This window comes from Pan troglodytes, chromosome 3, assembly GCF_028858775.2.
Source record: "Pan troglodytes isolate AG18354 chromosome 3, NHGRI_mPanTro3-v2.0_pri, whole genome shotgun sequence".
In the NCBI taxonomy this organism is placed as follows: Eukaryota; Metazoa; Chordata; class Mammalia; order Primates; family Hominidae; genus Pan; species Pan troglodytes.
This window is the reverse complement of record NC_072401.2, coordinates 95,567,466-95,582,942: the sequence shown is the minus strand read 5'-3', so window position 1 is coordinate 95,582,942 and position 15,477 is coordinate 95,567,466. Positions and strand designations below refer to the sequence as shown.

Genomic DNA, 15,477 nt, shown 5'->3' with positions numbered 1-15,477 from the left:
AAAAGGAGCTTTAAAAATGGTTATTCTTACTCTTCTTGATCTAGTGCACCTGGAAGCTCTCAGCCAAGGGAGCTCCACTTGCAAATTGATTGGTTGCTACTGGAAGGGACAGATTATTCCTTTGTGATAACTCTTTTTCAAGTGGGAAAAAATGCCAAATATTTGGAAATAATAGCTGAGGTTCATAGAAATCATGATTATAAGGATTTGTCAGGTTGCTTGATTTGAAGAGCACTTAAAGATATTTAATCTTTCTAAAATCACAGATCTTAATCTTGTTTTAAAGCTTAAGACTCTTCAAGACTTCCATTCCCCTTAGACGATCCAAATTCCTTAAACCAGCTTATTAGGCATTTCAAAACCTGTCTAGTTCTCTGTAGCCATATCTCCTCCTTTGCACTCAATTCTTAAACCACTCTGAACTATTGAACGTTACCTTTGAAGCTTGATTATGTAACCGATTTCTGCACTTTTTAATATGCTTATTATCCCTTTGAACTACCCTACTCATTGCCTTCCTAATTTTTATTCATTTTTCAAGTCTTGACCTTGTCATCACCTTCCTTGAAATGCCTTAGCTGGATTTCTATATCTGTTAAGGACTCTTTACTAAGTGCTGCCACAATGCCTATTATTGCAATTATTTATTCAATTATACATCCTTCCTGGACTCCTACATCCCAGAGAGAGTGTCTGTTTGCTGCATATCCCCAGTGCCTGGCACATAAGAGGTGCTCAGTACAAGCTGTTGAATGAATGAATGACAAAAAACAAAGGCTGCTAAGAAGAATGTAAGGCTGATTTGGGAACTAAGGAGATAACCTATCCAAACAGGTAAAGGTGCCACACATTGAATTTAATGTTTAGCAATCCAAGGTGAAGAAATTTATTATTATTATTATTATTATTATACTTTAAGTTTTAGGGTACATGTGCACAGCATGCAGGTTTGTTACATATGTATATGTGTGCCATGTTGGTGTGCTGCACCCATTAACCTGTCATTTAGCATTAGGTATATCTCCTAATGCTATCCCTCCCCCCTCCCCCCACCCCACAACTATCCCCGGTGTGTGATGTTCCCCTTCCTGTGTCCATGTGTTCTCATTGTTCAATTCCCACCTATGAGTGAGAACATGCAGTGTTTGGTTTTCTGTCCTTGCGATAGATAGTTTGCTGAGAATGATGGTTTCCACCTTCATCCATGTCCCTACAAAGGACATGATCTCATCATTTTTTATGGCTGCACAGTATTCCATGGTGTATATGTGCCACATTTTCTTAATCCAAGAAATTTGTTAATCTTTGATGAAATGATTCAGCAATGTTTTATAATTAAAATACCAATAACTGCATGATTTTATAAGTATGGACCAAATAGAGGACCAAAATATCAATGTCACATTAAAATATGAGTATAGAGCAAAATTCAGTACAATTGGGTTTAAATCATTTAAATTATGGAAGTATAAGCACCATAAAATAAATAAATTATAAGAAAATCCTACAGTAATACAATTCCAAGAAAAAAGTCCATTCTACCTTATACCAAAATATCATAGTTTTTTAAAAAATAAATTATCAATCAATTAGGTACATGACTGATTTACCATCTTCCAATTATTTGGAATAACAGATATAGGTTGTGAAATATTTTCTAGCGGGTTACTAAATTGTTAATAACTATCATGTTTTGAATTGTTGGTACATTTTAGGTCTCTTAAACATGAAATGAGTAAATTTTTAAAAAACGGCTTTGAGATATAATTCACATACCATATAATTTACACATTTAAGGTATATCATTCAGTATTTTTTAGTATATTCACAAGGTTGTGCAACTATCACTACAATCTAATTGTAGAACATTTTCTTCTCCCCTAAAAGAAACCTGGTCACTCTTCATTCTCCTCCCTCTCTCCCCTAGCCCTAGGCACCATCATCTACTTTGTGTCTTTATAGATTTGCCTGTTCTGGACATTTCATACAAATGGAATCATATAATATGTTGCCTTTCGTGTCTGGCTTCTTTTACTTCACATGCGGCTTTTTTCCCAAAGTTTTTCCATGCTACAGCATGCATCAGTACTTTACTATTTTTCATCCCCAAATAATATTTCATTGGTTATACCACATTTTATTTATTTATTCATAAGTTGTTGGACTGAATAAACTTTTTTTCTGCTAAGACTTTGCTGGAGAATGAATAAACTTTTTAAAGCATGTTTGAGTAAATTACCCTAATCCTTAGCTATAAAAGAGTTTACTGTAGAAGCAGACTCATCTACAATACAAAATTAAAATAAGGCCGGGCATGGTGGCTCATGCCTGTAATTCCAGCACTTTGGGAGGCTGAGGTGGGCAGATCACCTGAGGTCAGGAGATCGAGACCAGACTGGCCAACATGGCAAAACACCATCTCTACTAAAAATACAAAAATTAGCTGGGTATGGTGGTGGGTGCCTGTAATCCCAGCTACTCAGGAGGCTGAGACAGGAGAATCGCTTGAACCCAGGAGGTGGAGGTTGTAGTGAGCTGAGATCATGCCACTGCACACCAGCCTGGGCGACAGAGTGAGACTGTCTCAAAAAAGAAAAAAAAATTAAAATTAAATCAGTTAATTACCAAAATACCTTTTGATTTGAATTGGTTCAAAAGAGCTTGTGTAATAAAAATTTCTGGAAGAATATTTTCTGTACAAGATCTGGGATCCTGTGGCTTCTAAAATATGTCACTTCATTTCAGAGGGTTGATGTGAGGATTAAGTGATTTAATATAATGAATGAGCTGTTTAATAGTTTAGGTTCAGATTAGGAGCTAAGGCGGTCCTATCCTTCCAGCTATTTTAGGCTGTCCCATTATTCCTACTATTAATTGCACAGAGCCCTCCATTCCTTTGATTCCAACTCCAGGTCTCACATCTTTACTCCTCCATAATCTGCCTTCTCCACTCAACACAATGGCATTTTGGCCCTGCTAGAGAAGGTTCCAATGTGGAACCTGATTGGTGCCTCCAGAAATATTATCTCTACAATACATGGTGGGGATCAGTGCCAATGGAAAGTGCTTTTACAGTCTTTGGACACTGTTCTTTTCATTCCTGTTTTCTTTGGCAACTATTTCAAACATTTATAGCCAATCTTCAAAAGCTCTAATTACTATATGAATCACACTTGGCAGAGGACATCATTATTGGGAAAATTCTACTGATCAGGGAGGAATTTACCTATCACTTTACATTTAAATTAACGTTTTTATTTCAGGGCTGCTTTTTATTTATTTATTTATTTTACTTTTTATTTTTATTTATTTATTTTTTTTTTGAGATGGAGTCTTGTTCTGCCACCCAAGCTGGAGTGCAATGGCACAATCTGTGCTCACTGCAACCTCCGCCTCCTGGGTTCAAGAGATTCTCCTGCTTCAGCCTCCTGAGTAGCTGAGATTACAGGCACCCACCACCACACCCGGCTAATTTTTGTGTTTTTTGTAGAGATGGGGTTCCAGCATGTTGGCCAGGCTGGTCACGAACTCCTGACCTCAAGTGATCCACCTGCTTCGGCCTCCCAAAGTGCATAAGCCACTGTGCCTGGCCTGTATTTCTTAATTTGTGCTCTTGATTTCTGTCCCTTTAAGGATCTTGTTCATATCTTGTCTATACCTTCATTGCCTTCCTATCTACTCACTCCATTAAACTCTTTTAAGAAAAGTCTACATAGATATCCTTTCTTTTACTCTTCAGGTTCATTCTTCAAACCACATAAAATCATTTAGCGATCATTTCTCCAAAAGCCGTACATAACCCACCTTCATTACCTTTCCTTTTCTCACTCTACTCACTACTCCGAGTTTGGGCACAGAGTGGCTAGTCTGTGCTTGTAACTCCTATTACTGTATTTTCCCCACTACACTGTAAGACAAAGATCTCTGGAGAAAGGAATTTTGTCTTGTTCACCTTTGAGTCCCCAGAGCCCTTATTCATTCTTGGCCCATAGTTGCTAAATGGAACTTGGGGTGGGGCAATTGCTAAGCAGGAAGTTATGATTAGTCTTCCCTAGATTAAATGGTAAAATGTTATTAATACAAATATTTCAGAAATTGTAAGCTGTATGGGAAGTTGCTGGAGAATTGTCAGTGCCTTTACTGTCCATGATATGTTTCTATTTATCAGAGTCCTGGTGCTGCTTTGCCTCATATTAAAAAAGCAACAGTATAGTGTTATTAGTCATAATTTCAGTTATTTAAAAAATATTGGCTACAACTGTACTTCTTTAATTTGAATCTAGCATCTTCTGATTAGGACATACTCCAGACTTACAGAATCCTTTTACTTGATATTCTTGATATATTCTAAATATGTGCTTGGCATATAGTCATGGTATAGTATATGTCAGGATTATTATATCTGGAGTTTTTTCTTCATAAAGATCATGTGTATCCATATGTATAAATTAAATGTAATAACCACTCTTTTTGGAAAGTAGGCTTCATCATTATGCTTATATTTTGTCTTAAACGCTTTTTTGGATTGACTTTATTATCTTGTTTTATATAACACAGAAATACCCAAATATTCTTCTCAGTTGCACTATTCTTGTTAAAAACACCCATCAGACCTTCCACTTTTGAAAATTATCAGTAATAACTTAACCACGATCATTTTTAATCTTTGGACATCAATAGACAGTTTTTTTGTTTCTCTCTAATGCTGCTCTGAAAGCTCTTATAATTAACTACAGGCCCGAATACTTCATCTTCAGCAAAGAAGGACTGTCTCATGTGCTGTGGAAAAGGATGATGCCAAATGTTTTGAGGTACAGACTTTTGATGGCATCACTTAAACAACTTTCGGACTATACCAGTAGACGGAGTCAGGTATGTTCAGGTATTTCCAGAAGCCACTCAAGAAGCAGGTGGACTCATGAGGCTACTAATCTAAGATTGGGCATTAATTCTTACACTGGAATTAATTACACTGGAATGAATGAATTACACTGAAAGGAATGAACTGATGAGAGATGATTATGATTTTTGTTTGGAGTATTGTTGATGCTTTAATGTTCTAGTTTTTGGAAATATAAGAAACCAGTTGCTCTTTTCTCTTAAGCTATCTATAACTCATAACAATTTAATAGACTCTGCTTTTTAAAACAATATAAAACATTTGTAAATGATCTTTTTTTCCATTTCAACCACTCCAAAATTCAGAAACTATTACTGAGTATTCTTATTCTAATGGCAATACAGTTATCTGGATAGGTTGAAAATAAGCCTGTCCTCCTTGTTACCAGGACATAACTAGAAGCATTGGTTATGCAACCAAGATCTTGGCCTGGAACATCATATTTGAGAATGATGCTATTTTTATTAATATCACTAGGCACTTTTAAGGAACTAAGGTTGACTTTGTGGACCCAGTGCTTACACAGCCCTCTTCGGAAACTGGCCTGGTTCGTGGCTTATAGTGATTCTAGCCTTACAGATGAGCGAGAAAAGGTATTTCCTAGCAAGCCAAGAAGACTGAAGATAATTTGGGAACCCCAAGAAGAGAAGAATTCTCCCAAATTTATAGCCTCTGCAGGTGAAATCTAGCTTCTTGGCTTAGCTTTCTAGCTTCAATAAGCTTTTAAAAGTCTAATCTAATTCTTAAATCCTTATTGAAAACATTCAGTAAAGCAAATTTAGAAAGGTCTTAATGGTAAGTTATTATTATGACTACACCTAAATAAATAATCAAGTCAAATCTAATTAGACCAGTTTTATTTTGTAATCAAGAATAATCTTATTATTTTCAGAGGCCGAGGCAGGTGGATTGCTTGAGCCCAGGAGTTCGAGACTGGCCTGGCAACATGGTGAAACCTGTCTCTATAAAAAATGTAAAAATTAGCTGGGCATGGTGGTGCATGCCTGTAGTCTCAGCTACTCAGGAAGCTGAGATGGGAGGCTCACTTGATCCCAAGAGGCAGAGGCTGCAGTGAGCCAAGATCGTGCCTTGGTACTCTAGCCTGGGTATAAAAGCCTGTCTCAAAAAATAAAAATAAAAAATAATAATCTATAATCTTAGCAGACACAGTGGTGGTGCATGCCTGTAGTCCTAACTACTCAGGAGGCTGAGCTGGGAAGATCACTTAAGTCCAAGAATTTGAGGCCAGCCTGGGCAATACAGTGAGGCCCTGTCTCAAAAAAAAAAAAAAAGAGGTGGGGGGGTCAGATGTGGTGGCTCGTGTCTGTAATCCCAGCACTTTGGGAGGCCGAATTGGGCAGATCACTTGAGGCCAGGAGTTTGAGACCAGTCTGGCCAACATGGTGAAACTCCGTCTCTACTAAAAATATAAAAATTAGCTGGGCATGGTGGCGTGTGCCTGTACTCCCAGCTACTGGGGAGGCTGAAGCATGAGAATTGCTTGAATCTGGGAGGCGGAGGTTGTAGTGAGCCAAGATTGTGCCACTGCACTCCAGCCTGGGTGACAGCGAGACTCTGTCCCAAAAATAAAAAAATAAAAAAATAAAAAAAAATCTTTTTGGGAATATTTTTGATCAAAAGACGGGTGACTATAGAGAGAAATTTTGTGTTTCAATGGAAAACTATGCGTCATTTACAGCACATCCTTCCTGGTTATTAGATTCCAGCCCAGTTCATGATCTTTGAAGTCTTTTTCATGTCTCTTTGTAAATGTCAGATAACTGATAGACATGCAAACTCTGTCTTGTCTGTCAGAGATTTAAGTGACTTCCAACCCTCACCCTGTGAAAAAAAACAGTTCTGGTACCTACCCAAAAATTGGACTGAATTTGGTTACCTTGCTCAAACAGTTAATCCTTACCAAATTTTTAATTCTTCTGGTTTCCTTCAATATCTGGCTACAGTCCTCCAAACTAATGTTTCTAATTTTTCTTCCTTTTGCCTGACTCGGAGTCACGGAGAACTAAACCTGACTGCCCAATCTCTGGGACTTTAGGCTGCCTTGCAGCTGACCCTTTCCACAGAATCTGAAGAAGTCCCTCAAGTTAAACAATGATCTGATATAAACTTGGAAGAACCCACCACTGCAGCAACCCATGAGTGAGCTGGATTTCTCCCTGGACAAGCCATTGTCTGGACCACTAAGGAATTCCTGGGTCAAGCATACCCTTAGATGAGATGCAACCAAGACTGTGGACAACATCAATAGCACTGACAAGCTATCTTAAGAGCATGAAATGCAACAAGCAATGCTATATACCCAAAAGATTTTCGACAACCTCTTAGAATCCACTGAACCAGTACCCTCAGAGTTCAACTCCTAGCTCTTTACTATAATACAACTTTGTATACTAATATTTCTCTTTTTCGTTTTAGGCATCTGTCTCTTGCAATGCCCAAGCCTTTAGGGTCTCCAGGATCCTAAAACAATCAACATTTTTTACCACCTCTTAATAGATGGTTTAACTGATTTTCTAGGAACAATACCAACAATAATTCTTGAGAGACTACTTCTTAGACCCTTCGTCAACATTTGGGAAGTTTATAATCAGCTCCAAGTTGTTCAGCAATAAGTGATATTCATTTATCTTGAACAAAAGGACAATCGACAATGTTCAATTTTATCTGAACCCTGTGTACCTGGAAAGCCAGGTAGTCAGGATCCCTCCTCCGACTCTTTTGTGCTCCAAGAAATAGCTAACCACAAACAACTACCCTGCTGTCTGTTGTGTACTCTTAGATAAGACCCATTTTGGCAAGGGGTGGTGGCCGGTGGATCACTTGAGGTCAGGAGTTCGAGACCAGCCTGGCCAACATGGTGGAACCCTGTCTCCACTGAAAATACACAAATTAGGCAGGCATGGTGGCACGTGCCTGTAATCCCAGCTACTCGGGAGGCTGAGGCACGAGAATCACTTGAACCTGGGAGGCAGAGGTTGCAGTGAGCCGAGATCACAACCCTGCACTCCAGCCTGGGCGACAGAGTGAGACTGTCACAAACAAACAAACAAACAAACAAAAAACAGAGCAAGCAAGCAAACAAAAAAACCCATCTCCATCCTTCCTCAATGACTTCCCTGTTTATCCACCTCTTTAAAACCCTACCTCCACTTTTCCTTGAGATGTTCCTCATCAATGAATAATCTCCCAATACAGCCCAAATATAATAATCTCTTTAATTGTCAGATGCCTTTTGTCTTTCATGATAGGGTTGATTGTATGCGTTTGCGATCAAAATTGTGGTAGACAGAATCTTGCTCTGTGGCCAGGCTGGAGGGCAGTGGCACAATCTCAGTTTACTGCAACCTTTGCCTCCTGGGTTCAAGCGATTCTCTTGCCTCAGCCTCTGGAGCAGTTAGGACTACAGGCACGCACCACTATGCCTGGCTAATTTTTTGTGTTTTTTGTAGAGACAGAGTTTCTCCATGTTGGCCAGGCTGGTCTTGAATTCCTGAGCTCAAGTGATCTGCCCGCCTCAGCTTCCCAAGGTGCTGGGATACAGGTGTGAGCCACTGCACCCCACTGCGGCTTTAAAGAATAGGAAAATTATAGCTTTGCTTCACCAGAAAGACAGGCCACTAGCTTAGAAAATGTTAATTCACCTGTATTAAATTCACATTTTTAAACACTTTTTGGGTTATAGGATCTGTACCAAACAAGGAGGAGTGGCAGTAAGAACACAATATTGTGTTTCTAAAATTAAAGTAGACCCTGAGCATCTAAAATGCTGCATATATTCCCTGAGATTAACAAACAAACAATAACAACAAAAAACCCAAGCACAAACTGGGTGCCAGTTTGTCCCAACTAATTCTGTGCTATGTTAGATAATTGCCTGCTATAAGGTGTTATATTAGACACTATAATTGAAATTGAATTAATCAATTTTGAGATGTTCAAATTAAATTCCACTAAAAGTCCACTTTGGAGTGTTTTGAAGAACCACGACCAGAGGTAAACAAGTATAGCTAGAACCTCTACATGCACTTGATCACCCCAAGAGTTGCCACACAGACCTTCTTGCCTCATCATTGTAATAAATCAATAAAATAATTCATGCTGCCTGCTTTTATGTGGATTTCTGATCACGTGACCATGAACAAAAAAAACTTGTATGATTTTGAACTAGATAGTAGACAGCAGATGTGAATCAGAGCCAGATGCAGGTGCTGAGTCTGGTTCTAAGCACTGGCACTATTTAATGTCTGATTCCAGCAAGACAGACAACCCAATCCAAACTCCCGTAGATGTCCTCTAAGCATTAAGTAAGAAATTGAGAAGCCGTGATAGCTTTACCAAGCTGTAAAAAACCCAGAAACAGGGTGAGCCTGGTGGTATGCATGTGTCCCAGACAAGGGACATGAAATGCTGAAATCTGGAAGGCACCAAATGTTATCACCAGCTGATAGTCACTACTGCCATTGTCTTCGAAAACAAGATTAAGGAATGATTTGATAAGTGAGAGGCAGCCTGCAGGTTGTAGAGCCAGTGAGGAGGCAACCAGTAAGCATTTCAGCTCCACAGAAACTAAACTAGATCTTTGGATTTGAATGAAACAATAAGATTATTTGAGAGACATCTAAAAGGTAAGCACAAATTTTTAATGTGCCCATTTTTGAACAAGGGCTGGGGTCAAAATTTATGACAAAATCATTTCTATTGCGTGAACAAAGTAAAAGGAAATGTATAGCACAGTATGAGAAACACTAAACCATAATGTCAAAAGATGTAAATGGGTCAGTACAACTTCAGTGTGCTAAGTGGTGTTTAAAGAGTAGGAAAAGGGGCAGTGTTAAGAGATTGGGGCCAGAGAAGTAATCAGACAAGAATGAAGAAATCAGACAGGACTCAAAGACTGAGAAAGTGCAATGTTAGCTTGTTTGTTCTTATAGTAAGAGAGTAGACTTAGCCTTTTGTGCTCACCTTCTGAATTTTGTGTATTGTGTAGGAATGCTTCTGACCAATTCTTGCAGGGAAGACCTAAATCTAAATTATACTTTTCAGTTCATGGAAATGGATGAAACACTTAGAAAAGAACAAGTATATCAAGTGGTTTTTAAAATTAAAATATTTTCTCAAGAGCCAGCAAAATTCATATTGAGATGGCTTTCTTATTTGCATTTAATTATTTCCTATAAAGTCTTATAGACTATAGGAGATTTTTTTAAATTATAAAGAGATTTTCTTAATTAACTTGAATTTCAATGATTCCTGTCTGTTATATAATTCCTTTAGAAGGCATTTCAAAATTGTATTAATAGGCTAAAAATAATTTCAGACTTAATTTCCATGGATTAGAAGTAAAGATTTTTGTTGTATGGTATTGTCTAAGCTTATAAAACAATTAATATACTATACTAATTGTGACTTGTTTTTTTTTTTTTTTTTTTGAGACAGAGTCTAGCTCTGTCACCCAGGCTGGAGGGCAATGGTGTGATCTTGGCTCACTGCAACCTCCGCCTCCTGGGTTCAAGCGATTCTCCTGCCTCTCAGCTTCCCAAGTAGCTGGGACTATAGGTACATGCCACCACACCCAGCTAATTTTGTATTTTTTAGTAGAGACAAGGTTTCACCATGTTGGCCAGGCTGGTCTTGAACTCCTGACCTCAGGTGATCCACCAGCCTCAGCCTCCCAAAGTGCTGGGATTACAGGCATGAGCCACCGTGCCCAGCCAATTGTGACCATTTTTAAAACCATTGCCCCAAACAGCATAATTAGTCTATTTGTCCTTTGCTTAATAACAATAACTAGTTTGAAAGACTGAAATATGAAAATATTTATCTTAAAAATCCACCTACAGGGCATTTGGTGTAATAGAACCTTTTTTTTCCACATCTACCCTTTAAATTCAATACATCTATTAGTATAGTAAATATTGATAAAGTGAGGAATTAAAATATACTTTAGAGATATTGCAAGTTAATTAGAAAATTAAAATCTACTTGTCTTTTGTAGTTTTTTAGTCTATTCTATTGTACCTGATGAAGTTCTGTTTAAATTCTACACAGGTATGGGCCATGCCTGTATTACTCAGGAGTGCATCTTTAGCATCCAACACAGGATGTGGCACTTGGGCACCTGAAAAATATTTGGTGAATGACTGAATATTTCCAAAAGAGAAAAGAGTAAAAGGATTACATTTTGAATACGTCTGTGTCTTAGATTATTTGCGCTGCTCAAACAAAATACCCCAGATGGTAATTTATATACAATAGAAATTTATTTCTTACAGTTCTGGAAGCTGGGGAACACAAGATCAAGGTGCTGGCAGGTTTGGTGCCTAGTGAGGGCTGCTCTCTGCTTCCATGATGGCAACTTGTTGCTCCATTCTCACATGGAGAAGGGGTTTAAAACAAAAAAAAGGGTGGAAGGGATGAATAGCTCCCTTACAGCTCTTTTATAAGTCACTGATCATTTATGAGAGCTCTGCCCTCTTGACTTATTCACCTCCTAAAGACCTCACCTCTTAACACTATCACAGTGTTAATTAAGTTTCAATACAAAACTCTGGGGGGACACATTCATATCATAGCACTCTGAAACGTAGGAATTTTGCCTTTTTCCCTCCCTCCCAACCTTTCCTCCCTCCCTCCCTTCCTTCTTTCCTTCTTTTATCCTTCCCCTCCCTCCTTCCTCCCTGCTTCCTTCCTCTTTTTTTTTCTTTTTAAGGAATATAAGGTGATCAGGAATAAAATTAAAATAATTTTGTGAATGGAATTTGTGTCCACCTAATTGTAAATTTTGATTAAATTTGTACATCATCTGACAAAAATCAGAAACATTTTAGGTATTCCACTCAATTTTTTTTTTTTTTTTTTTGAGACAGAGTCTTGCTCTGTGGCCCAGGCTGGAGTGCAGTGGTGCAATCTCGGCTCACTGCAACCTCTGCCTCCCGGGTTCAAGCAATTCTCCTGCCTCAGCCTCCGAAGTAGCTGGGACTACAGGTGCATGTCACCACACCCAGCTATTTTTTTTTTTTTTTTTTTTTTTTTTGTATTTTTAGTAGCGATGGAGTTTCACCATGTTGACCAGGCTGGTCTCGATCTCCTGACCTCATGATCCACCCGCCTTGGCCTCCGAAAGTGCTGGGATTACAGGTGTGAGCCACTGTGCCCAGCTTCCACTCAATGTTAATAGAAGTAGAAACATTAAGAAATGCCAGTCATTCCAAACAGAGGAAATTAGTAGACACATTAACAAAACCAATACACAGTATTGTCTCTCTTTTTTCTATCTCTTACATATTCTTACCATCTATTTAGAAGATACTCAATTGAAGATTTTTTTTTCCATTTTGTGTTGCTAAAAGAGGAATACCTGAGGCTGGGTAATTTACAAGGAAAAGAGGTTTATTTAGTTCATGGTTCTACAGGTTGTACAAGAAGCAAGGTGCTGTCATCTGCTAGGCTTCTAGTGAGAGCTTCTGTGCTAAGTCAAAACGTTGACAGAGAAGGTCAAAGGCAAAGAGGGCATGTGTGAAGAGAAAGCTCAACTGGAGTTTTCCAATGTCTGAGGGAAGAATACAACAAATCAAGGAAGGCTTGCAAATCCAACAAGTCTATTCAAGCATTTGACTATTACTTACATATCTGATAAATTTAAACTTGAGGGTTTAATATTGAATTATTTTAAAATTTGAAATAATGTTCATGAACAAATAATTTCACAATTTTTGAATTAAAGTTACAAGTCTAATATCAGTCAGACTTATTTATACGTTTCAAATCAAATTCGTGAGTCCAACAGCATTTAAATTTATTTAGATGTATTTAGATGTATTTATTTAAAAATGTCATAATAAATCACAAATTAAATCATTAAATTTGTTGGATTAGCACAGAAGAAATATTGCCTGCCCACTCATTCTCATCTCTGATGTAACTGGTTAGAACTTAGGAACTTTATACAAATACAGTTTCAAAAAGGATATTGACACTACTTATAGGATTTTTCCCTCAAGCCCCTGATTAAAATTCGTTTTTACTGTAGTGTGACTTTTTTTTTTTTTTTTGAGACAGATTTTCGCTGTTATTGCCCAGGCTAGAGTGCAATGGTGCAATTTCAGCTCACTGCAACCTCCACTTTCCAGGTTCAAGCAATTCTCCTTCCTCAGCCTCCCAAGTAGCTGGGATTACAGGTGCCCGCCACCACTCCCAGCTAATTTTTTGTATTTTTAGTAGAGATGGGGTTTCACCATGTTAGCCAGGCTGGCCGTGAACTCCTGACCTACCTAATTTGACATGAAACCTATTGTATATCTTTTTTATGACTTTCTATGTTCATTTATTGACAGAGATTACTCAATATATTAGATGTAATTCTTAGTATTGCCACTAGGGTGCCCTGCTGGGACTTCCGGAAGCAAAAATTTGGAAAAATTTGCTCAACTTCAGCTTTCTGAAGTTGCATGAGCGAGTACGAATTGCACAATTTGGCATCACGTTTACAACAGCATCTTTTCTCATTCTTTTGGTGCTCTTCCTTCTTGCAAAATAAAGGTTTAGTACTCTTTTGGCTAAATATAGATTTGTATCTTGCCTAAAGATAACTCTTACAACAGTGTTGATTGCCCAACCAGTACTCTTTATTTTCTCCTCCTAATGACCAGTGGATCTAAATGCCATTTAAACAAGCTAGAGATCTGATTACCCAAAGCTGGGAGTCATCATATTCAATCTACCATTGGAAGAGCAGATGAGTTTTTTCAGGCTAAAGAAAGTTTTATTTTTAAGGGGTCTTCATCTCTTTATTTCATTCCAATAGAAGGAGACAGCATTTAAGTGATTACATTCTGCTGAATAGTTTGGGATGAGGGAGATTAATGTTGATCTTTGTGTTAGTCCGTTCTCGAATTGCTATAAAATAAAAGAATTTTAAAATTGCTATAAAATAATATGTGAGACTGTGTCATTTACAAAGAAAAGAGGTTTAATTTGCTCACAGTTCTGCAGGCTGTATAGGAGGCATAGCAGCTTCTGCTTCTGGGGAGGCCTCAGGAATCTTATAATCACCGTGGAAGGTGAAGGGGAAACAGGCATCTTCATGTGGCTGGAGTAGCAGGAAGGTGGGGTGGTTTAACACTTTAACCAAAAAGTGTTTAAAAAGCCACACACCTTTAAACAACTAGATCTCATGTGAATTTGCTCACTATCCCTACATAGTGTATCCGGAATTGTTGGGTTCTTGGTCTCACTGACTTCAAGAATGAAGCTGCGGACCCTTGTGGTGAGTGCTACAGTTCTCAAAGGCAGCATGTCCGGAGTTTGTTCCTTCTGATGTTCGGTTGTGTTTGGAGTTTCTTTTTTCTGGTGGGTTCATGGTCTCGCTGGCTTCAGGAGTGAAGCTGCAGACCTTTGCAGTGAGTGTTACAGCTCAAAAAGGCAGCGTGGACCCAAAGTCAGCAGCAGCAACATTTATTGCAAAGAGCAAAAGAACAAAGCTCCCACAGTACAGACGGGGAGCCAGGTGGTTTGCCACCGCTGGCTTGGGCAGCCTGCTTTTATTCCCTTATCTGGCCCCACCCACATCCTGCTGATTGGTCCATTTTACAGAGAGCTGATTGGTCTGTTTTACAAAGAGCTGATTGGTCCATTTTGACAGGGTGCTGATTGGTGCATTTACAATCCCTGAGCTAGACACAAAAGTTCTCCAAGTCTCCCCTAGATTAGCTAGACACAGAGCACTGATTCGTGCATTCACAAGCCCTGAGCTAGACATAGGGTGCTGATTGGCACATTTACAAATCCTGAGCTAGACACAGAGTGCTGATTGGTGCATTTACAAACCTTGAGCTAGACACAGAGTGCTGATTGCTAGACAAAGTTAGCTAGACATAAAGTTTCTCCAAGTCCCCACTAGACTCAGGAGCCCAGCTGGCTTCACCTAGTGGATCCCCTACTGGGGCCACAGGTGGAGCTGCCTGCCAGTAGCAGTGGTGCGCCAGCACTCCTCAGCCCCTGGGCTGTCGATGGGACGGGGCGCAGTTGAGCAGGGGGCGGCGCTCGTCTGGGAGGCTCGGGCTGTGCAGGAGCCCACGGCGGGGGTGGGGAGGCTCAGGCATGGCGGGCTGCAGGTCCCGAGTCCTGCCCCGTGGGGAGGCAGCTAAGGGCTGCGAGAAATCAAGCGCAGCGCAGGTGGGCCGGCACTGCTGGGGGACCTGGTGCACCCTCCACAGCTGCTGGCCCGGGTGCTAAGCCCCTCACTGCCCGGGGCTGGCGGGGCCGGCCGGCAGCTCCGAGTGCGGGGCCCACCAAGCCCACGCCCACCCAGAACTCCAGCTGGCCCGCGAGCGCCTCGCGCAGCCCTGGTTCCCGCTCGCGCCTCTCCCTCCACACCTCCCTGCACGCAAGCTGAGGGAGCTGGCTCCGGCCTCCACTATCCCAGGAAGGGGCTCCCACAGTGCAGCGGCGGGCTGAAGGGCTCCTCAACCACCGCCAGAGTGGGTGCCCAGGCAGAGGAGGCGCCGGGAGTGAGCGAGGGTTGCAAGGGCTGCCAGCAGGCTGTCACCTCTCAATAG

The 15,477-nt window shown here is 39.9% G+C and overlaps 1 pseudogene; it reads left to right on the top strand.

Moving 5' to 3' along the window:
- The window catches only part of LOC743498 (uncharacterized), a 31,682-nt pseudogene extending 16,205 nt beyond the window's left edge, over positions 1–15,477 (top strand).